This window comes from Cyrtonyx montezumae, unplaced genomic scaffold (assembly GCF_038088225.1).
Source record: "Cyrtonyx montezumae isolate F1298 unplaced genomic scaffold, pur_monq_1.0 scaffold_8, whole genome shotgun sequence".
NCBI lineage: Eukaryota > Metazoa > Chordata > Aves > Galliformes > Odontophoridae > Cyrtonyx > Cyrtonyx montezumae.
The window spans coordinates 22,219,943-22,243,441 of NW_027072089.1; positions in this window are offsets into that span (position 1 = coordinate 22,219,943).

Below are 23,499 nucleotides of genomic sequence, written 5' to 3' on the forward strand. Positions count from 1 at the left end.
TCTTTGGCAGCAAGGATAACCAGCTTTGCTTTTGATGTTGATTTCATATTAAGACTTCCAAAATCCTGCTGACCGTCAGTGTTAATGTGTAATTGATAGTTGGAAGTCACTGCTGAAACAAACACAAATGCGTTGCTGATCTCTTCCTGTCTTTCATAGGAGGAAGCCCCTCACAGCACAGTAGTTCTCTTTCTGATTTTTTTTTTTGCTCATGACACCATTTTGTTCCAGTCTGTGCATTGTTTATCTTTCATAGTACAGTACAGGGCATTTCATTTCCTTCCTAAAATTCAAACCTGAGCATTCATGTGCTTATTCTATGACATAAAAAGCCATATTTCCTTCTGGCAAAAAAAATGTATGCCTTTGGAAGCCTTGTTTGAAATCCTCTCTGTGAGTTGAATGGTTCTTTATTATTAGCAGAGAGGCAAATCTTAACACTTATTGAGTGTGGGAAAGGTAAAAACCCTTTGCATTACAGTGCAGCCCTTTTACTTCTTAATAGATGCATGATGTCCTCTGCAAAGTGAATAGTAAGAGCAATTTTCCTCTTTTTTTCTTCCCTTTACCAAGATAAGCAATTTACAGCGGCACAGACAATCTGCTCTGTTAAGAATCTGGCACCATTTACAGTGGCTGGAGCTAGAGACTCTGCAATAGATTAGTGCTAATTTCTCTTCACACAAATAATGGCACTGATGACTCTTGACCATGTGACGGGTTTGTGAGTGATGAGTCTTGAGACTCCAGTAGTGACACTTTTCTTTCTCCGCACTGGTAAATTATTCATTATCGGTGCAGCTCTGGGTAAACATAAAAAGAGAGTGGGAGAGAGGAGGGATTATGTTGCTAATGATAGAAACTGCTGACGAGCCCATTGGGCTTGGGGTTGGGGTTGGGGCTGGGGTTGGAAAAAAAGCTTGCAGTGTATGTGCCAGTTGGGGCATTGTGTTATACCCATCTTATAATATAACAGCCAAGGTTCATTATACTGATATTCCTCAGAAGTCTCTGCAAGGATGAAGCTGGCAATGTGAGAGGCAATATAGAAATCACTCTTGTAGCTTTCAGCTGGTTCAATGTTGGTCACTCCATTTGTTTATTTTGTAGTCGATGTTTTTTTCCCCAATCTATTTATGTAAAAATCGCACCATTCTTTCATTAAACTTTTTATCTGTAGTGCTTCTGAACATTGCATAACATTTTCTTCATTACAGCCTAAAATTGCCCTTTCCCTCCTCTTTGCTGCCATGGGCACACAAAACAGAATGAGCGAGAGCAAAGACAGCCTAATAATGGATTGACAATGCTTTATATCCAGGGAAAGAAAAGATTGGGATGGCCTAATGGCTGAAGGATTCCTAACCATGGTTCCATGCTGCTACTCAAGCCTTTGTTAATGTCAGACCTGAGCATCCACTTTGTGGATAACTGATTTGGATGTAATTTTGGAGGTTTCTGATGTGCTCCTGTGACCTGAGGAGCAGTGAAGTAGCTCTGAGGCTGGCAGTAGCAGTTTCTGGTGTGCCCTGACAGCAGCAATGAGATCAGCCCAGGCCTGGATGTGGAAATAAAGGGGCTCCACAGCTCCAAGTGACTCAGCTGGTTTCCAGAGAAATTGTCTGCACCCTGTGCTGCAGACTTCAGGAGAAGCAGTCTACAGAGGAGGGCATCCCACCTTCCTCCTTTCAGTTGGGAGAGAGCTGCCCCTTCCCAGCCTTCTTCTCTGTCCTTGAACTGTGTCTCTGGGATCTGGGAGGAGGCCAGGAAGGACACCACACCAGAGGGAGCCATGGCAGTGAAGGAGTGTGACCAGGGAGCTCCAGGTGCTCCCAGCCTGGAGAAGATGCCTCTTGTCAGAAGATGCTGTGATCTTTTTTCAAGGAAGTGAAGATTTTTCCACGTTCCCCACCCCCTTACACTGAGCTGTGGTGGTTTTTACTCTCTCTCTGAGAAGTGTCCAGCTCCAGTGCGGCTCTCTGAATGTCAGAAGCTATTTTGGTCCTCTCTAGGAAGAATTCCTACATCTCCCATCTGTGTCTGCACCTGATAGCTGTCTGTCATGTTGAAGTCTAACCAAGAGAGTGCTCTGAGCCCAGAGAGCATCCTCGCCAACCTTCCACACTGCATATAAATGCACAGCTTCCCTTGCCTGCCTATAGGCCTGGGCACAAGAGCTCCTGTTGGATTAATTTATTCTGTTCCCGCTCTAAATCCCATCCCTAAGAGCTGATTTGATGCCAGATTTTGCGCTGAAGGTGAAGTGTCCCTGTCCTCCTTGGGGCTGCTGTATGGCAGGGTCAGGGGGGAAAAGGGAGTTTCCATCAGCAACTCCAGAGACAAATCTCAGTCACAGCCCCAGGGGGATATTGCAGAGTCACTCAGCACCCTGTGGAGTCACCCTGGATGTCCCCAGCAATGCAGTGATGTCCAAGGCTGGCACAGCTGGTGGCAGACCTGGCAGGGCTCAAAGCAGAAGGAAAGCAGGCAATGGGCTGATGAAAGGGAAAACCTGTATGAAAACCAATTAGAACAGGAAAGCCAGACAGTAACAAACACCACTGCTGGCAGGATGCCTTCCCCCTTGAGTTGCCATCCTTTGTCTCCCTCATACTCCTTATAGTTTTCCTGTGTCTGCGAGGGGAAAGTGGCAAGCAGATCTCAAAATTAACTCCTTGTTAACTAAAGACCAGAAAACGCCCCACTATTTGGATGTGTTATGGTGCAAAATTGAACTCTGTTGTTTTCTCCTACTCATGCAGTTAGTTTGTATGCCCTCTTTAATTTTTTTTTTTTTTTAGATTTATTTTGCAAGGGTGGAATATAAAATAAAAATTGTTGTTTAAAGGTAGTCACTTCAAAAAGTGAATATATGCCCATTTGAAACTTTGTTTTTATACTGCAATAGACAGTAATGACTCAAAGCTCCCCCATTACTATATCTCTAGTGAAAGAAAGGTGGAAAAACAAGGGAAGAATATTTTGCTCCGTTTTCAAGGGAGTAGACTTGGGCTCAGGAGCCCCCTTGTGCTGCTGGCTGCCTTTAATTGCAACTTCATGACAGCAGCCTTACATAAACCTTCCAAACAGCCCACAGCAGGATGGGGGGAGCTAAGGTGTCTTAGCCTAAGCCTCGCATCCTTACTCCAATCCAGTCAGGTGATCAACCTGTGGTTATGCCTGGGGAACAGAGGACGTGGTACTGCTGTACCACATATTCCCAACCAAATCCAGGAATAATGTGAAGAAGCAGTCCCTGAGTCTTCTTTCGGGTTCCAGCTATAGCAGGTTGCATAGCTCAAAGCAGTATTTTTTAATATACTTGAATGATAAGCACTTGAAAACAGGCAGGAAAAAACAAGTGCTTAGAGCTCCTTTGCTACTGTGTCATCATAACTATGCAAATTTGCTAAAGAATTGATTTCTTAGCAGAGTAAAGGACAGGTTCTAAACGTGTTGTTCTGTTTAATCGTGCAGGTGTTTTCATATCCAAATATTTGTCAGCAAAACCTTGGGAAATGTTTATTCCTTAAGTCTATAAACCAGAAGAAGGAGGAAAAGAAAGAGATGACATGGTTCTCAGGCAGCAAAAGCCAGAAGGAACTCCATTTTTCATTTTTAGTACATCTGTAAAGTTGTGTTTTTTTCTTTTTCTCTTTTTTTTTCTTAAAAGTTCTTCAAGGTGATTCATAGTGTTGGTACTTAAAGAGATATACGAGCTCAAGGCTACCCATTTAAAAAGCTGGAGAAACTAACTTGAAGGAGAGATCTCTGAACAATCTGTTTAAGCAGATACGATGCTGCATCTGGGTGCATTTTCTTATTTATTTATTTTACAGTCAAAGCGATGTGGTAATGCTGCAGGATTGGCTGAGTGCTGCTTAAAGTTTGAGCTGATGTCAGAAAGTGCCAGGCAAAGTGACAAGGGAAAGTGCATCCCTTATTCATCTCATGCAATGATGGCTGTTTTGTTTGGAGCCACTGAAATGATGCAAATAGAGCTATTTTTTTTAATGTTTCACAGCGGTCTCTTCCCACGCTCTGATGCTTGAAAGGGCACCCCACAGACAAAATTTGATTTATGCTATTTTTGATTTATATTTGAGTTTTCATTTATTTACCTTATGAAGCGTTTTAAAAATTTCTTTGTGATTCCTTTATCCATGCAGTATCTTTGTGCTAATAGGACATATAACGGACAAATATTTGTCTATTATGTGAGTAACCATTCTCTTTCTGAAATGTTTAAAATGCTTTAAAGAAGTTTCCACATGAAAAAACATTTTGAGAAACATCAGCAAAACACTGTGTAGGTTTGGGCAGGAATACAATAGCTGTTTGTTTGTTTGCTATGGATTTATGTGTGTGTTGGGGGGATGGGGCGGGGAAGTGTGACAGATGAAAAAGAATGAGGAAAAGGCAGGGCTGGAGCTCTTCAAATATTAGAATCAGTCGGGCTGGAAAAGACCACTAAGATCATCTAGTCCAGCCATCCACCCATCACTACCACGCCAACCATGTCCATCCATGACACTCTTCTTTATCCTCATCTGCCCATGACCCAGCATTTACAGCACAGACCTGAGACACTGGAGGCAACTGCTATATAAAATACCCTACTCTTGATTTCTGACCTCTCAAGAGGAATGGGTATATAGGCACTGCAAGGTGTGGACATGCCTTATCTTCCCCATTGGTCCTCTGTTACTGTCGATAGAACTCAAAACATGATCAAGACTGGGCTCTGAAACCCAAGCATCTTATCTCACTGCTGTTTCCCAAACACAAGGCTTGATAATCCTTCTTGAGGGGTTGAGGAATTGAGATTGCATCAAAAACAAGGCCTAAGCATAATTTTGCCTAGAGGAACTTGATTGTGGTTAACTTGGAAAAAAAATTGGTCTTGTGTGGTTCCATGGAGAAAAATTGGTCAAGAAAAATGGGGAATTTATCCAAAGTCTGCTTCATCTTGCATGGTTGTATCTCAGTGCTGTGGTCCAACCCACTGGACCATGGGACGAAATATCATTTCTGTGGTTCTTTGGCTTCTTTCCACAGCTTAGTGTTGGGGAAATGAAATGTGCATATGCTTTAGGAACTTAAGGAAAAGTAGAAAGGAAATAAATCCTACACTCAGGTAGATCTGAGCTGAACTGTATACAGCTGTATTCAAAAGGACATGATCAATCAGATGCCTGCCCCATCGTACAGCACTGGGTCATCAGGAGGAAAGCAGTGAGGAAAAAAATCCACAAAGTGTTCAAGGTGCCAAGCATACCAGAGTGCCCTGTGTGCAGTCTGCTTCTCAGGATTGAGAGATTTTCAAGGAGGCACTTACAGCAAAGGGCTCCCAGGCACACCCTGGTAATGAGAAAGTAGAGCATTCCCCCCAGATCTCAGCTTTCAAATGGCATTTCTGTGGAGTGTGAAGCAGAAGATATAGCTTATTTCTTCTCAACATTTTTCATGCCATCATCTATAGCAGATTAATTAAGCTATGGCCGTGAGATTACAGGAAACCTGGGGTGGTCGATAAAGAAAGTGTTTCAGCTATTGCTCCTTATAGGCTCCTGTTATTTTTCTTTCTTGCCAGCTCGAGGTAATATCTTGATTGCTGCCAGTTTGTTTCATGTCAGGGCCAGCACAGTGCTAGCTTGACATGTGCACTAAGCACGCTGACAGCAGCTAGGAAGTTCATTGATGCTGGGATGGCAAGAAATGAATGGACTCCAGAAGCAGCAAAATGCACTCATAGTACATCAAGGCGGAGACTTCACTTTCCCGTGAGATACTGGGCTATTACTTGTCTGTGAGACACACTTCAACACATTGTGTCAAACGGCAGAATCATGAGAAAACTTGTGAAGTATTCCCATTAAGGCTAATTGATTTTTAAATACTCTATTATCCAAAGTTGGCATCTAATTATTTCTTTCAGGATCCTGACACGTTCCTGGTCGTCACAAGAAGCAATGATTGTTCTGAACACAGCGCTGCGGTGGGCAGCGGAGCATCCGTCTGAAAGGGAGAGACAAGACTTTTATATCTTTTCTAGCTGACATGTCTGAGGCTGCTGCAAGAGGAATTGTGGTGCAGTGAAGACGTGTGAGATGAACTGATGGGAAGCTTGGGGATGCAGGCATGCTCCAGCTGGAGCAAGACTTCTACACAGAGATCAAACTGTTCTGGCAGATAATTTATTACCTTTCTCAAACAAATCAGGTTGGCCTAAGGGTCATTAATGTTTATAGTGAAGTCCCAATTAAGCAAATATAAACCTTATGCTCAGCAGAGATCGCATTAAAGAAAGAAAATAATCACAGTCTTTCTTGTGCTTGCCTCTGTCTCTGATTCCTTGATGACAATATTAATCGACTAATGGCAACAGAAATTATGCTGAATGTTGGAGAAACACTGGGGCCAAGCAGGGCTGTCATCCACAGCAAGCACAGCCCATGTACAGTTTGCTACAGGGCCAGCTCTCTGATGTGTGTTTGGAGCATCATTTCTGTCTGTACAAGAGTGGTGTGAAATCAGGAGGATGCCTTTCACCTTCCTGTAAATGTCTTTGCAAAGTGTCTGTGCTCCTCCATGCAAAAGCAAGCGCTCACATGCCACTGAGAGTTCCTCTTGATACTAAGAAAATGATCAGAGAAGGACAAAAGTAAGGGATCTAGGTGACAATTTAGTCCCCATGCCCTCATATAAGGATGCTGGCCTATATAAGCCACCACATACATCTTTTGAAAAAAAAGGAACACAAAATGGCAGCTGTGAGGCAGGAGGAAGACTTGTCATCATTAAAACATGCAGAAAAATCAAAATACGCTTTCTACCTAAGGCATCACTGTAGAATATTGTCATGCAGCTCTTGTTAATCACAGCAGAAAACACGCTGAAATTGATCAGATTTTAACAATTTGCTTTTTGAGATACAACAATTTCTCCTCAGTATCCTGACCTGCCATACTGGTTGCTTCATACTTAATGCTCTCTCACACAGGCAGAAATAAAGTATTTCCACAGATTAAAACTGCCTCAAACACATATGGGTTTGGTTTAAGAGAAATAGATGGAGTTTGAAACTATTACTATTTCAGGAAATGAAATACAGTTTTTCGTTTTTGTAAGGCCTTTAAATATTTTATGAAGTACCAATGTTTGCTTGTATTTTTTTTTTAAACAGCCTCTTATGTATTTTATTATGTACTTTAGTTGGAAAGACACCAAAAGGAGGGGGAGGAAGAATCTTACACCTATGTACAGAACTGGGTTACCAACCTGTATTATTGTAACAGGAATTTACAGACATAACAGGGCAAATACTGTTAATTTCTTATATTTATTTGTTAGACAAATTTCTGTGACTAAAAAGTACACAAATATTTGGTAAAAGAACATTGCCCTAGGTAAGATGAAGTAACTGTGTATTCTAAGCATGAAATAAATATTCTGTAAAAGCCTTCTTTAATCTAATTGCCTAATTACCTTTGCTCTTTATCTGGAAAAGCTCAAAAGAAAGAGTATGGGACAAGTGATTAGGCTGGGCTTGTAGGAGCCCCTTGAATCAATGAAGACAGGTAAATGAGTACGACCAGGCTAGTTTTGGCATCCACAGGCGGAGTCATACACTGTAACTACAAAACAGCATGTTCTGAGTCTGTGTTTTCTCTGGGTAGTAGTAGCAGGAACACTGTGTTCATTTAAATTAAACCAGTTCCTTGGATAATAACAAAGTAATTAAAGAAGCCACCGAGGAAAAAGAGCCAATTTATTTGAATCATGTTCATAAAAACTACAACAAGTGCCTGAAGGTACAAAATAATGTAGTTAAGATGGCAGATTGATGATTTTTAAAAATGCATCTTGATATTAATTTAAATTATTGTCCCTAGTCCGAGAATAGTAATGGATGTGAATATTTAATTTGGGGGTAGGAATGATTCCTTCAGCTAAGTTGAATTCAGAGAAAATGGGCACGTGTGTTGTTATCCAAACCAGTATATTAAAATCTGGTCATTTTAATGTATTCCTTTTTCCATCACTCTCAGTGTAATTGCAAGAGATGTAGACACTTTGCTAGATGACTTGAAATGAATATTATTTGATCCTGTGACATGTCGAATAGAGCGTCAATAAACTGCACTTGAAATCTGGGGGAGCTTCCAGTTGTACATAGGGTTCCATGCACTGAATGTACATTCTCCTATCAGTTATGTCTAAAAGCCTAACTGAGGGAGTTAGACTGCGGTGGAGTCACCGTCCCTGAAGGCTTTCAAGAAGAGGGTAGAAGTGGCACTGAGTGACATCATTTAGTGGGTTGATGGGTTGATGATCCCAGCAGTCTTTCCCAAACTTAATGATTCCATTCATATCTTCTACCCCTGCACAGTTTCACCACTCTGGTTTCGTTGCTCTGGTTTAGCTTCGTTGTGCAGTCATAGAATCACAGATGGTAAGACATAGCTGTTGGCTGATTCAATTTGCCTGAATGCTGTGCCATTCACTGTAGCCTAACACCAAAATACAAACCAGGATGACTTGGACTGCTGTACACCAGGGCAAGGTGATCTTACAGATCTATTATTTTCACATATGCTATCCAGTCTCTTAACATGAAGATAGTCTATTTTTGTTCTGGGAAATCCTTCCCTCTGTGAATGGTGGGCACTGTCTCATCAGAGCTTCACAGAATTTGGTAAAACATTTATTTGTTGTTCTGTGTTAATGATGACACAATGCAATCAAAGTTAGAGAGGATGCTATAGTACAAAAGAACCACAGGGACGATTATTACAAGTAGTAACCTGCGAGCAATCTTGTAACTCTTTCCTGTATGTCTCTTCTGGGGCTCAGTCTGAATTACAACAGGTAACTAGTTTGCAAAGGTTTTTTATACAAGTGTTTTGCTGGCAGGTGTTACAGAGTTTTCCTGTGTCACCGTTCTCCATGGAAATTTCCCCTCTCTGTCCCACAGCTTGGTGGTCCCAGTGCCACTGCGGGGATTTCCAGGCTAACAAATTAGCTTCCTAATTTATTCTAACATTACACCCACAAAACAGTGGAGCCAAAGACTCTGAGACTCATGCTATCATTGTACATTCTGCTTTATCAACCAGGCAAAAATAGCTAATGCTTAATTCAGGGAAGGAATCTCCATATTTGCAGCGGTACCCAACCCCATTTTTTTTCTCCTCGGCAATCCTATCCTGAATACATCATTTCAGCTCGTCTGTGTTGTCTGCAAGCTACCGCCAAACTTGGTATTCTCAAGCAACCTCATAGAGAGCCCACTTACACGCTTATTCATGTTAATATAGGGTCACAGGCGGTGCAGACACAGGCCAGGGCAGGGAGCTGAATCTGTCTTGCTGGCACTGATGGATGACTGGCACAGAAGGGCTGTTACTGTCAACGAATACAAGGGAGAAATCCATTCTTATTCTCCTTAATATCTTTGCTGAGTGTGGCACTGTTGACCTTATGTCAAGTCTGACAGGTGGCATGAATCCAAAGTAACTCTTCAACTAGACAAAGACCCATTATTTTTCTAGTTCCTTCCAACGTCTACATGCATCCAGCTACTAAGTGAACTGGATTTAAAAGCCAGTGATATACAGATGGCACAGAACTGTACTTCTCCTTCCCTTTGTACAAATTCTTTGTTATCACTGAGGTTTCTGAGTGCTTGGATATGGTCCAGTGCCTTGCTTTTTCTAGAATGCTGACAATCTCCTCAGCGAGAATAACTCATTGTCATACAGGAGACAGAGCTTATCCATGCAGCAGAAAACAGGCACCAGTGGTCTGTTAGCTGTGCAAAAAATCTTTTAGAGTTCTGTCTACTAAATCAAAATGAAAAATAAAAGTGTAAAATAGTACAAAGCATATATTACAAAGTAACATTCAGTAGTTGTTTATAAAAGAAGATGAAGCTTTATGAATTTGATTACTTAGAGCAAAAATTTACTATTGCATTTGGTTTTCATTATGGACAGTAGGCAGAAACATCTCACACTCAAACAGGCATCTGAATCTAAATACTTTCACCTTATTGCAAATCATATTCTGATGAACTGCTTTATTACACTCCACCACTGAGCTCTGCGTACTGATTGATGACATATAAAAGCTGGCCCCAGAAACTCATCTGGCTGTCCATGGAAAAGGCAGTGAGCATTTCTTCATGAAGTGCCGTCTTGCATCATACAGGTTTTAATCCAAAATAGCAACGAAAGGGAAGTATGAAACTGAAGAAGTGCTCTGGGTCACTGCTATGCCACCTTTCCCTTCCTGCTCTTTAAACCACTGGAGTCCCACACAAAGCAAAGCCAAGTGTCAGATTTACTGTCTAACCTCGAGTTGCTTCTCTTCCAGCCCAGGATTTGTTTAACAGTTGGTCCAAATTAAACAGGTGAAGTTCTTTGTCCCTAACCCCAGCACTCACTAAGTGTGAATCCATGTCTACAGAGCTATAGCACAGGGCATAACGTGGACTTCTGCAAAGCTTTGGTCTTTGGCACAATTAAGGGTCCTTGGCCCACCCTGCTTTGAACGCTGTATTGCATTTCAACTTGGCAGATACAGAATCTAAAGAGACAAGACTTGATGTGTGCATCTGGTTGGGGGTGAATGCACATGGGATGAGTTTGCAACTGTGCAACTGCCAGCTCACCATCTGGTGTGATCTGTAAGTGAAGGTGGTGTCAAAGTGCACCCTGCTCACTGGGCCCTCAGAAATCCACACCTGCGTCTCAGCACAGGTCAACTTCAGGAAAAGTAGTCTCATTATCTGGAACTAGTCTCTTGCTCTCTGTTTAACAGAGCCCGGGTCTGCTGTTTCTCAAGATCAGTTTTAAAGATTCATTTATTTCTCTCAGGTGTTATTTTGTTATTTTTCCTTTTCTTTTTTTCTTGTCTTCTTCCAGCGGTGGTTATTGTGATGGAAGAAGTCTTTGATGAGGCAGGTTTGGATATACTGCTAATGCAGGATTAGCATCTGTCTAGCAACAGGGATGCACTGTGGCTTGTCTCAAAGACAAGTTGTAGAAAGAGCACTTCATACAGGGATTTTATACATCGCTGTTACAGAGTGCAGCCTTCTGTGTGAGCAGTCTGCACATACATGGGTGAATAGTGTCCCTTTGTGAGGTGTGTATGTAACCCTCTTTCTCTCACCTCTGCTACCTAAAAGTTTGCTGTTTTTTGGGCTCTCTATATCCATCCAAGTGAGACAGGATTTCCTGCAAAGCTAACACCTTTGGAGCTACTTTTCTTTTCTTTCTTTTTTTTTTTTTTTTTTTTTTTTGTAATGTCAATGGGTCAATTTATTTACTTATTATTTACTTAAAACATTCCCTTTATGAAGCCTTTACACAGGGACTATCATTCTATTAAAGTGCCTGCCGCCCTTGGCCGGACGTGGGTTTTACAAGTATGAAGAGCTCCATGAAAGGACAGTTTCTTCACCAGATCTGCATCTCACTGAGCATGCCAAGTTTTCTGAACAGCCTTGCTGTTCCCTCACACTCTGGAAGCCTTTTCTTCACTTCCAGTATCCTTCATAGTCATTAAGAAGAAGATAAGGGTGACTATGCCAGCCTAGGGAACCCAGGTACATCAACAGCCCTTTCTGGTCCTTGCCTGTGTCTTCTCCTCACAAAACACAATTAGTGGAAATGGCCCAGGGTCCCATTTGAGCCCCTGCCCTGCTATAGCTGTTCCTTGCCCAGCCCTGCCTCCTACTGTCTTTCTTTCTACCACTTTTCATAACAGACCCCATGGAAATCAGTTCCGTTTTGACCTTCATCTCTCAGAAATATTTCCAGTTCTGTTCTAGAAAGACAAACCAAAATCAGATAGGGTTTGTCCTCCTTCTCATTGAAAGATTTGTAGACTAATTGTGTTTTGTGATAGGTAAAGTCAAGTGGCACACAACAAAGACCTCAATTTAATGTGCTATTAGGATGTTCAAAGCATAATGGAAAATTATAAGGGTAATATACAGCAGCATAAATCAATGTGTCCTTGAGCATGCCTGAGATAGTGTGACTATGGGGGAAAAAAAAAACAGATAACACAACTATCACAGCTAGCTCATTCGCAGCATTAACATCTTTTGTGTTGTCCTGACACGCTGCTTCTGGAACAACATAAAGTCACACATATTTTTTTGAAGCAAGTCATTAGTTTTAGGATTTTAGATGAGAATCCTGGAGAACAGAGATTTGCATGTGCCATTCGCAGATCGTTTCACCTTCACTGTCACATGTGGGATGTTGAACAATGTCAGACATACACACAATTTGGTAGTCCTGTGACAGTCATTGAAATCTTATTTCCAAAAATATATGAATACTGATTTTTTTTTTGGTTTTGCTTTTGTTGAGAGGAGTACATGGCTTTTCAGTACAGGAGAAGTAAGCAGTGAGGACACCAGGTGACCAGTAGGTCCACAAGGTTCTTACCCTTTGATTTGCAGGCCCTCTCTAATAGTATAATTTCCACCTACCTACATTCCAGCACTGGTATTAATTGAAGAATACTCGTATTATTTCTTTACAACAATTTATAATTTAGACCTAATGGAAACCTCTGTGTTTGTATTATTGCATATGTTTTTGTCATCTTCTTTGCCTTGGAGATTCAGACCATTCAGATTACAAAAAAGCCAGTGATAGACAAATTAATGAATATAACATACAATGTTAGCATGTACTAAATAAATAAATAATAGGTGATAGCAAATAATGAACATAGCATTACAGTAAATGATTAAGCAAGAGTTTATGTTGATAAACTCACTTTTCAGGTCCAAAAAAATTTTAATTTCCCCTGGATAGTTTAGCAACTTGCCAGTGACTGCCATAGAAATCTGGAATTGTGCTGGCCTGTCACTGGGCTCTGCCCATGTTGTGAACCACAGACAAGGTCATGTAGTGCTGTGCTGCTCATCACTTTCTGGGACTAAGTACTGAAGCGATGTAACAAGAAACCTCACAGACAGGGGAGTGCTGTGGGATTTAATGCTACCAAACTGTTTCACACTCCCAGCTATTACTTCTGTCTGAAAATACAAAATATAAAATGCTTTCCCCTCTTCACAGTCTCTCAGAGGATTGATAATTACATTTGGTAATGTTTGAAACACAGCAAAGTGAGAATGGATGCCTTTCTGTGCCCTTCAGGAGTAAGCGTTTGCGCCCCAGACTGCTTGCTGGCATCACCAATATGCATGACTGAGAGACATGCTGGTTATTTATAGATGCAAGAGGCTGGAATGTTGAGCTTGAAGGTAATTCGCACACTTCAAAGCATGTTTCAGAACTAAATATTTAAATTCTGTTTTCCCCAGAGAAAAGAAAGTTGATAAATTTTCCCTGTGGAAATTTTGATTCTGCAGAAACTGCTTTTCTGTCGGAAAATATTTTCTTGAAAAAAACCCCTTGAACTGCTCTTGGTGTTCATGTAAGGAAAATATATACCTGCTTTTAAAATGTTTTCTACAAGTGGACAAAAAGCTGCTGATTCTTTTTCAAGAATAAAACAATGTATTTTCAATGGTATTTGTTTGCTTCCAAAGTCTGAAGAAAAAACCAACCAACCAACCGACCTTGTCCTCTCTCTGTATTTTTTTCTACATAATATTATTTCTTCCTCTTTCAATGCGACAGTTCCTTTAGAAGGCACACTGTGAGATCACTGACAGTAAAACATATTCAGTATTGTTCAGTGCAGTGACATGGAATGAGGAATTAGCATGGCGACAGTTGACAAATTCCATTGCTGAGTCTTTTGCAATAGGGAAAACATTCCAGATTTCCCTTCACATAGGGTTAACTCTGTATGAATGAATCCCCAGGATAAACTGTAAAAGCTGATTGCACTTTATTGCAACATGCCTTAACTTTGTCGTCTGTTGATTTTTCCACTGACCATGTGCAGTAACTTGGGCACGTTTTTTCAGCTGTTTCAGCTCCTTCGCCAGAATACAAGTTTTTTAAAGTACTGAAAATAGCGGCTTTCTCCATGACAGTAAAAACCACATCTATTAACCTACAGCAACTAAATCATTCTTTCAAAAAACGTGGCCAGAGTTCAGTAACGTGAAGAATGCCTGCCAAGGAAAATTCAGTGAAAATGTAATGAAAATATCTGATGTTAACAAATACGGACACTCTCACAGAACTACTTAATCTGTTTGGAGAGACAATATAAGACAACTGTCTGCCCAGACCTAACCACTGACCTTGAACCAGATGCCTTGACCTCTCTCCCCCTTTGTTTCGCCTCCTAATCTCAGCCTGTCTGGCTTGGTAAAGTTATGAAAATTTTGTCTTATATGTTTGTGTAGCATATTCTGCTTGGTTAAGTTCTGCTTGTGGTCAGAGCTACCTGATGAGACCAGTCAAGACATAATGATTTTCATACTTTCTCCACAGAAATATAAAAAAGTTTACTTCTTCCTCTTAAGAAATGCAGCCTGTGTAATGCAGGTGAGCCTTATGAGTGGCTGTTGCCATCATTAAGATATTAGTTTTTCTTTTGGATGAGGAACCATACAGAAGACTAACAGCCCTGTGGAAATGGCTCTGAGGAGGTCTACAGCCATCAAGGCTTGTCGGAATAGCTTGTGCCATGGATTTGGCCCCAGTTTGAGTCTAACTGTGCTTCCTAATTTACCAGCCACAGATGTAATTGGCTTAAGGCCAGTCTCATCCTGAAGTTGGATGTTTGCAACCCTCTGGGGAAAGAGAGTCAGAGGAGATGTGGTTCACCACTGTGCTCTGATTTGTTTTAATGGGATATCAAGTCACAGCTGACTGGCTGCTCACTAGGTTTTTTGCAATACCCTGTTGGCTACTTCAGTCTGTTCCTAGAGAGCAGCCTAGGAAAGAGTAATGGATACCTCTCACCTCCCAGGAGGCAAGGCAAGGCAGAGCACATGCTAGTAGGCTTCAATCTTCAGTGAGATGTGGAACTGTCCATTGCCATCTTGCAGGTGAGACCAGTGTTGTCTGTGGCAGACATTTCTGTCACTCCACCTCTATCTTCTGCCGAAGAGATTACTTTGGTGCCATGGATGAATAGAGAATTTCATTGAACCTGGCTCTGTCTGAACAAAGGGGTACTGCTTTTCACTTTTACCTCATCTTGCCTGTTGGAGTCACTCATCATTTAAGAAAAGCTTCATGACCGAGGGCAGGGTTGATTGGTGCTAGAATGTGATGCAGAGGAGACTAGCAGAGGGTACCCAGACTTTTCACACATCAAGACCCTTAGCTTGGTCTCATGGGGTGGCCTTTTTGTATGGTTCCTGCCCTGGAGAGTCGCAAGTATGACTTCTCTTACAGAAACAGAATGTCAAACTTACAATCTGGAGAGTGGCAGCGTAACAGATGAAGAAAGCATAAGCTGCTCCTGCTGTGGTCATAGAATTGCAGAGCGTGACTCAAGACTTGCCAATCTCACAGACTCAAATTAGACTGACTCCTTGAGCCCTCTGTCAATCCAGTTTCCTCACATAGCACATGGAAAAAATACCTTCATGTTCTGTGGCTTGTTCATGATCTCAGCCTTTCTCCCATCTGAGATGTGTTTCTTTCAGCAGCACATTACACTATAATGGAATTTGTCAAGGTTTTTTTTTTGAAGGATTTTATCAATTCTCTTTTGTTTTGTGAATTGGACATACCGTGAGGTAGGTTTGCACTTGCTTTTCAGTTTTGGCTTTTTCAAACTGAAGTAGAACTATGCAGAAAGAAAAGGTGGGTATCATTTTCTCAATTATGTAGTCCAGGCCATAGGCATAATGTGAAAGAAATATTACTAATTAGTAGTAATTAGTAGTGGCAATTCATCTGAAGTCCTGGTGCCTGCTAGCAAACATAAAAAATAGCCAGGCCAAATGAAATGAGTTAGACTTACTGGATGTTTGGTGAGTCAGAGAACCCCTTGGGAATGTTCTCCATGAGATACCAAGGGCTGAAAAGTCATTTGCACTTGTGTGGTTGCCCTGGAGTGATAGCACAGTTGATAACTCAGTTTGCAAACTTGTTATTGGGTGATGCTTTGAGCTGCCCTCCCTTTTTGCCCTCCCTTCAGTTTTGGTTACACTGATGTCTATGGGAGGTGTCGTAGCTGACATCTGGAACTCCCAAGTGAACAAAACAGGCAGCAACAGCAGCAAAATGGGAGCACTTGGAGGATTCCTGATATATCCTTGCAAAAGCTTCCTTTGAACTTACCAGATTATCTCACTGTCTCTCCTATACAACATGGTCTGTTAACATTTTCTCAGTTACCCTTATTCAGAGGGCTGACCATCTATTATGAAATAAAATGTAATTTTCAGATGGTAGCCATAACCTTCCAAGCAGCACTCTTGCCCTGGTAGTTTGATAATTTACACTGTTAAATGCTATTTCATTTGCATTATCTGTAATATTTATCTTGACTTTAATTATAATTTTCTGTTAGATTAAGGGAGACTTTACAGTTCTTTACAATTCACCCTCCAGTTACTTCTCTACTGCAGTCAAGCCATCTCTGTCTACATTTTGCTAAGTTAAAGTGCCTGAATGAGTTACATTTCTTTGTAATGCATTTTCTCCATCCTTCACATAAAGTTTATGATTTTTTTGTCAAATTCCAAATTTCTAAGTTAAAACTATGAGCATGAAACCTGAACACATAGTCCCACCATTAATCTTTCCAGTGTTCTGATATCACCTCTTTGGCCCTATTTACAAAGCAGAAACTATCTTCCTCATGGCATTGCATTGGAAACTCATGCTGAATTTCCTTCCTACCCCTGACTGCTCTTCTGAGCTCCCTTCTTTCTGTCTCTTGTACTGTAGAAGTAACCTTCCTGCCTATTAAATGCATATATTTTTGTAAGCTGCAAAACAGTGGATTCAAATAAATATGTAATTCAAACAGTCTGAGTGCCTTATTCTCATTCTCACATGAACTGCATAGAAAACAACTGCTCTGAGGCATCAGAGTAGTGAAAATACTTTATTGCATGAGTCTATGTGTGATTGAAACACTGAACACAAATGTGCAGACATATATACCTGCACCACATCCTCAGCTGACATTTTATCTCTGGATATCTCCATGGAGGATCTCTAAAAAGCCAAAATAAATAAAAATTTTAAGAAGTTCCTGCCTAAAATCATGTTTTGAATTATTTTTATTGCATAGTTAATGCAGAAAATATAGGTAAGATTGTGTTGATTTTCTTGGTATCAATTATTTTCTTACCTCTTTTCCCCTTCCCCAGTTTGATTAGATCTGCTGAAGCAACACATGAACATCTCCCAGTCCATGGCAGCCATGGCTGAAAGACACAAATCCAAGGAGCTGATATAGAGAAAGAAAAATAGAACATTACTTTAAAAAAAAATCTCAGACATCCCAGAAAGCAGTCAAATATTTATGCAAAATGAGTGTAGCTTTATACACTGGCACTGAACAACAAAATGCTCTGTCTCACACAATGCTGTCATTCATGTGCGTACATACTGCCACAGGCAAAAGTCCCACACAGTGTATTTTTATACAATTGCTACCATATTTCATTACAAGTTGTTTTTTTAAATTCCCTTATGTAGGGGATTCTCTTGGTAGAGACATGCCGTCTCCCCAGAGTTTCCTAAGAGGAAAAAGAGTCACAGTGTAAAATCTAAAGAAAATTATGACTGAAAACTTTGAATTTCCATTATAAATAACATTAGCAAATAGCATAGTTATAGTAATAACAGAAGAGAAAGAACTTTTCCTTCCCTTTAAAGAATATGAAGCACACTGAGTGATTTTGTGTTCTCGCAGCTATCATGTAAGCAATTAGAAATACAACGCAATCTAATCAGAATTATTATTATTAAGTTTATGATGTACAGAACATTAGGACATTAAAATTTGTTAGTAAAATAAAATCCAGACCAAATCTGTGCAACTGAAGCACAGAGTAGAATGACCATCACCCCATGCAGCTCGAAGCAAATCCAACTGTACCTCACAAAGTGCCTGATATCATCCTACCTCAAAGGAATATTTATAAGCAAATTTCCAAAGACTGAAATTATGGAAGAGGCTAACAAAAGATGAGATAACTCTCTACAGTTATCTTGCATGGAGCTTTCACACAGAAGTCATGGCTGAACACAGCAGTGATACATCCTAAACAACAGATTGTCTGAACTGAACGCCTTACCCACCATGGGCTGCTTTCTGAGAGCAGTGTTTGGTTCTCACTGCTCCTCACTCAAGCACTTGGAAGACTTAGAGATGAGGAGTGACCCCAGTATATCAGAAAAAGATGTGGCTCTAGATGTTGCACTCTCCCAAGCTGGACTGACCCTTCACTTAGCATGGGTAAGAAATGGGGAGTATGAAGCATTGCCTGGTTCTTTCCCAGACAAATAGGTTATCATTTTCCTGTAGGAAAAAAAAAAAAAAAAAAGGGGAGAGAGAGAGAGAGAGAGAGAGAAAATAATGAAATAAATAAATCCTCTATGGAGGCATCTAGTGAGGACCCAGCTGTTTGTTCTTCTTTGAGATAGCAGAGACAATGAAATGATAAAATCTGCACATAAGACAGAGTCTGCATCATGAATGAATAAAACATTTTTTTAATTCCTCTGTGGGGGCTTTTCTGTGAAATCCAGGTGTCCTTTCCATTGAAACTCTCAGAAGAGGAAAAAATTATCCTATTCATTATCCCAAGTACACCATTTGCATAGAACACTTCACACACTGCCTCCTGTCAAAATATCAGTCAGACTCCAACCTGGGCTCTCTGGCCACCATGCACAACAAGTGACACCTTGACATGTGCTCCCATTGCCCCCTGTGCTCCAGCATGCCAAGCATCCTGTAGACAGGCATTCTTTCCTTTTGCAGACAGCTGAGACTTTGCTTTCTTCTTCTCCCCAGCAGGGCAGCCATCTCATCCTTCTTCAAACTGGAAAACCTGTTTAGGTACTGTCTGAGTGATAGATAGGTGATTTTCTGTCGGATCATTTTTCTGTGACATTTTTCCCAGTGGTTGCCAGGTAGGGGTTTTCTGGGGAGCTGGTTTGTTTTGTTAAATTACAGGGGCTTCACAGATTTCTGTTTCATCACAAAGCACAAAATAGGCAGTGTTTAAACAAGCCCACTCCTGTAACTTCATTCCATTTAAATGCACTCCTCTGCTTTAACACCCTTTTAAATCATTTATGTATACACCACTACTGAACATACCATGCTTTACATTCCACATGTAGAGACACAAGACAATTACAACAATGAAAGCTAATTAAAGCTACAGGGGAAAACTCTGACCCTGCTGAGGTCAAAAGGAGTTTTGCCTCTTTCTTCAACAGAGTAAGTCCTTCACCCCCAGTCCCTTTCCGTCCCCCTAAGTTTCTGTGTCTGTTTGCGTAGAGAGTCCTGGAGCGTATCAGGTCTCAGTGGGCCAATCAGCCAGAGACAGCAATACAACAAAGCTTCCCCTGCTCACAGGGAGTGAGTAGCCCTGTGCAATCAGAAAACTGGACTGGGGCTGTGGTTCCATAGTGGCAGCTCCCATGGGCATCAGGAAAAGTGTAGGAGCCTCCCTGCTTGGGCAAGGACACAACAGGGGCAAAGCTACATAAAAGTAATTGAAAGTAGAGGGGCAAGGGTCTGAAGCTGTGTTGCAAGTGATTGCAGCACCTGAAGCCAAATGTTTTCCTAATTGCCATTTATGATGCTTGCTCTCAGCCAGAGGTTCCCAACCTTTCCCACTGGGTGGGCCATGCCTTCCTTCAGTTGTTGCAAAAATGGCACAAAGTGACACAAAGTGGCACATCCCCTGTGAAGGACCTAATAACCCGTGCATGTAGAACACTCGTGACCTTTTGCATCTGTTTCCTACTTACCCAGGGGCTCCTCAGCACAGAACAGGGAGTAGGTTGCTGCCTGGAGGAGCTGCTCCCCATTCTTAGTCACTCTGCATCCTACAGGGTCCCTCAGCTTCTCCCATGATGTTTGAAGAGATATGCACTTCCCACATTGGAGCAAACTGTGCCCCATACAGGGCTGGAGTCATGGATTGGCTCAACTTAATCTCTGCCTGCCAGGAGGGAGGTGCAACATGAGCTCTGTGATCAACAACACTGGCCCACACTCTGTCAAGATTGAAAATATAACTTTAAGAGATAGATGCTTATATATTTGAAATGTCCATGGTGACTGTTTCCCAGAGGATTGTGGCATCACTTCAGGAACTCAGTGAGGTTACTTGTCCCAAGTTTTAAATTAGTTTTTGAGGAATGCGAGCTCATTGTTGATTGAAAATACTGAATGAAGTCCAGAACTATCCTTGGCACATTCTGTTTCAATTGAACATTTCCCTCTCTGCTTTCTGCTGATGGCGGCTGCAGCTTCTCACAGTGACAGGACCCGAGGGAACGGCATAGAGCTGCATCAGGGGAGGGGCGGGTGGGGGTTAGGGACAGGGTCTGCACCAGAGGGCGGTGGGCACGGAACAGGATGCCCAGAGCATTGGGCACAGTCCCGAGTGCTGGAGTTCAAGGAGCATTTGAACAGTGCTCTCAGACATGGATTGAAGTTTGGGTGGTCCTGTGTGGAGCCAGGAGTTAGATTCAATGATCCTTGTATGTCCCTTCCAACTCAGGATATTCTGTGACTCTCTGAAAACAGATCTTGGTGTGAAATGGACTTAATGCAGGACATTGCATTTCAGATCATGGAGACACTGACAAAATGGGATAATCATAAGATAGTTCCCAGTTGTTGAAAGGTGTTTTCTGGGCCTCAGGCTACTGTGATTGGATTGGAGCAACACTTAGTGTGAAATCAAACCTAAAGAAGAAAACTGACCCTTGAATTTGGTATTGGATCAAGGCTCTTTGGAAGTTTTTGAGATTCTTAAGTCTTATGAAAATCTGAATCAGACATTGTTCACCTTCTGAATGACAGTGCTGTTGCCTGAAGGGCTTCTTGGTGCCTGAATTTCCTTGTCATTTTCATATTCACTTCTCGCTGTGGGAATTTAACATGGACAAACAGTGTTCATTTGGAGGTTCTTGTGTTGCTAAAGGTCAGGTCCAACTTTATAATTCTATATATTTATCTTTACAAAGAAGGGCCTTGTTCAATCTGGACACAGCAAGATAATGAAAGCTCTTTAAACTGGTTAAAGGCAGACACAGCTTCATTTATCCAGTCAATTTTGTTGTTTTTTGAATAATAGTAAAGCATTGCCTTTGAAAAATCTTTGTTGAATTGCCTTGAGGAAACATAGCAAAATCAAAATCAATGTACTCATGAATACTTAAAAGACTTGCCCCTGCCATGATGGCATATAGTTCTTTTTTCTCTGCACTGCACTCATTGAAGTGAATGATGTAGAAAAGGAGCTTTACATTATTATTATTGAACATCATTAGGGGTTCTTATTGAAATGCTTCAGCAGCATAGGAATATGTTAGTCAGAAAGAAGTTCAGATTCAGAAAAATGGTTATCAGAATTCATGACCATGAGCTCATCTATCCCTGACAGTGTTATCTGAGATGCTGGAGCATATATGGAACATTAGATAAACCACTGTGTAGTAATCTATATCATACATGCAACCTATTGTATAATGATTATCTTACAAGCATAGTGAAAATTATGAGATTACATAAACATACTTTGTTTTCATTTCCTTTCTAGTAATCCACTAATTAGAACCAATAATATATATATATATATTTTTTAATGATGGTCTATTTGTAACAAAGTAACCATTTATGAAGGGTAAATATTACTTTTAATTCTAGACAAGGACAATTGGTTTGCCATCAGTTGATCATGACAGATGGTCAGAGGTCCCTTGCAGGCATTCTATCCACCACCTTCATTTCTCATTTGCACAGGGAATAAGGCCTTATTAAAGGGATTTTTAGGTGCAGGTTGGCAGGAACAGGGAAGAGTAACTAACAGGGAAGAGTATGTGATCATTTTTCCTTCCAAATTCACCGGTCGTTCTTAGGTATCTGAGGTACAGGGCTCAGTGACCTTGCAGTCATCATCATATGTGTTCAGCTGTGCATAACTATAGGCAGAACCCAGTTGGCCAGACTCAGTGACCTCCCCTAAAATATCAGAGCCATGCAAAGCACCTCAAGGAACAGTCTTTTATAATAACAAAGAATGCATGATTTCCTGCCATCTTGATTACTGCCATGGATGTCCTATACATTATGGGTAGAACCAGGCATCGAGGCACACTGGTTTCCACAAGTCCAGGGACCTGCAGACTCAGGCTTACTCAAAATGAGTTCCTTCGGAATTCCTGGGAACGCTGAAATCAACAAGTCCACAACATTCACTATAAAAATAGGCTGCATTTTAATGCATGCTCCAGCCTAGAGAAGTTTGGATTTAACATAAAAGAAACAGCAAGAGGCATTTTGGAAGAAGACCTTTGGCTTAAGTGCTCATACTGACAGTGACCTTCCTAAAGTCTCTGCTTCTGGGGCATGCCTGATAGTTTTATTCATTTAGTTTTGCCAGATGACTGAAAAATACTGTGGGCAGCACCCCTTCTACTGTCAGTGGTGTGAATGCCAGTTTGGATCTGGAGGTGTTCTGTAATTGTCTAGCTAGAGGCAAATGAGTGGTACAACGAGGTATTATGCCCTAACCAGGAATAAGGGAGTCTGATGACAGTGGCATCAACTATGCTAAAGAAGTCATCGTCAAACAAGTAGAAGAGTTTTATTGGAAGTACTCAACATGGATTTACCAAGGGGAAACTATGCTTAACCAGTCTGGTAGTTTTCTATGACATTGTGACCAGGCAGATAAGGCAGTGGATGCTGTCTACCTCGACTTCAGCAAGGAACTTGGTACTGTCTCCCATAACATTCTCAAAAGTAAGCTTAGAGAGCATGGGATGGACAAGTTGATAATGAGGTGGATTGAGAACTGGCTGACTGATGGAGCTCAGAGAGTCTTGGTTAGTCACAGCCTGGCTGAAGGTCTGTAACTAGCACTGTTTCCCAGGGGTCGGTACTGGGTTCAGTCTTGTTAAATTCTTCATCAATGACCTGGACAAGGGGATAGAATGTACTCTCATCAAGTTTGTTGATGATATGAAGCTGTGAGGAGTGTCTGACACACAGAAGGCTGTGCGACCACTGGTATCCTGGGGTGCATTAAAAAGAGCGTGGCCAGTAGGTCAGTGGAGGTAATCCTCACCCTCTACTTTGCCCTGTGAGGCCACATCTGGATTATTGAGTCCAGTTCTTGGCTCTTCAGTTCAAGAAAAATGGAAAGTTTGGACAAGATGATCTCCAGAGGTCCTTTCTAAGTCCCACTTTTCTGTGATTCCGTGATAAGGAAAATTCAGTGGGTTGGTTAAAAAACAAGTCATTTGAAATCAGTGGGACTCCTTGAAAGACATGGTTAATATACAGTGCAAATTTTCACTGTCATACATTTGCTCTGTAATACTT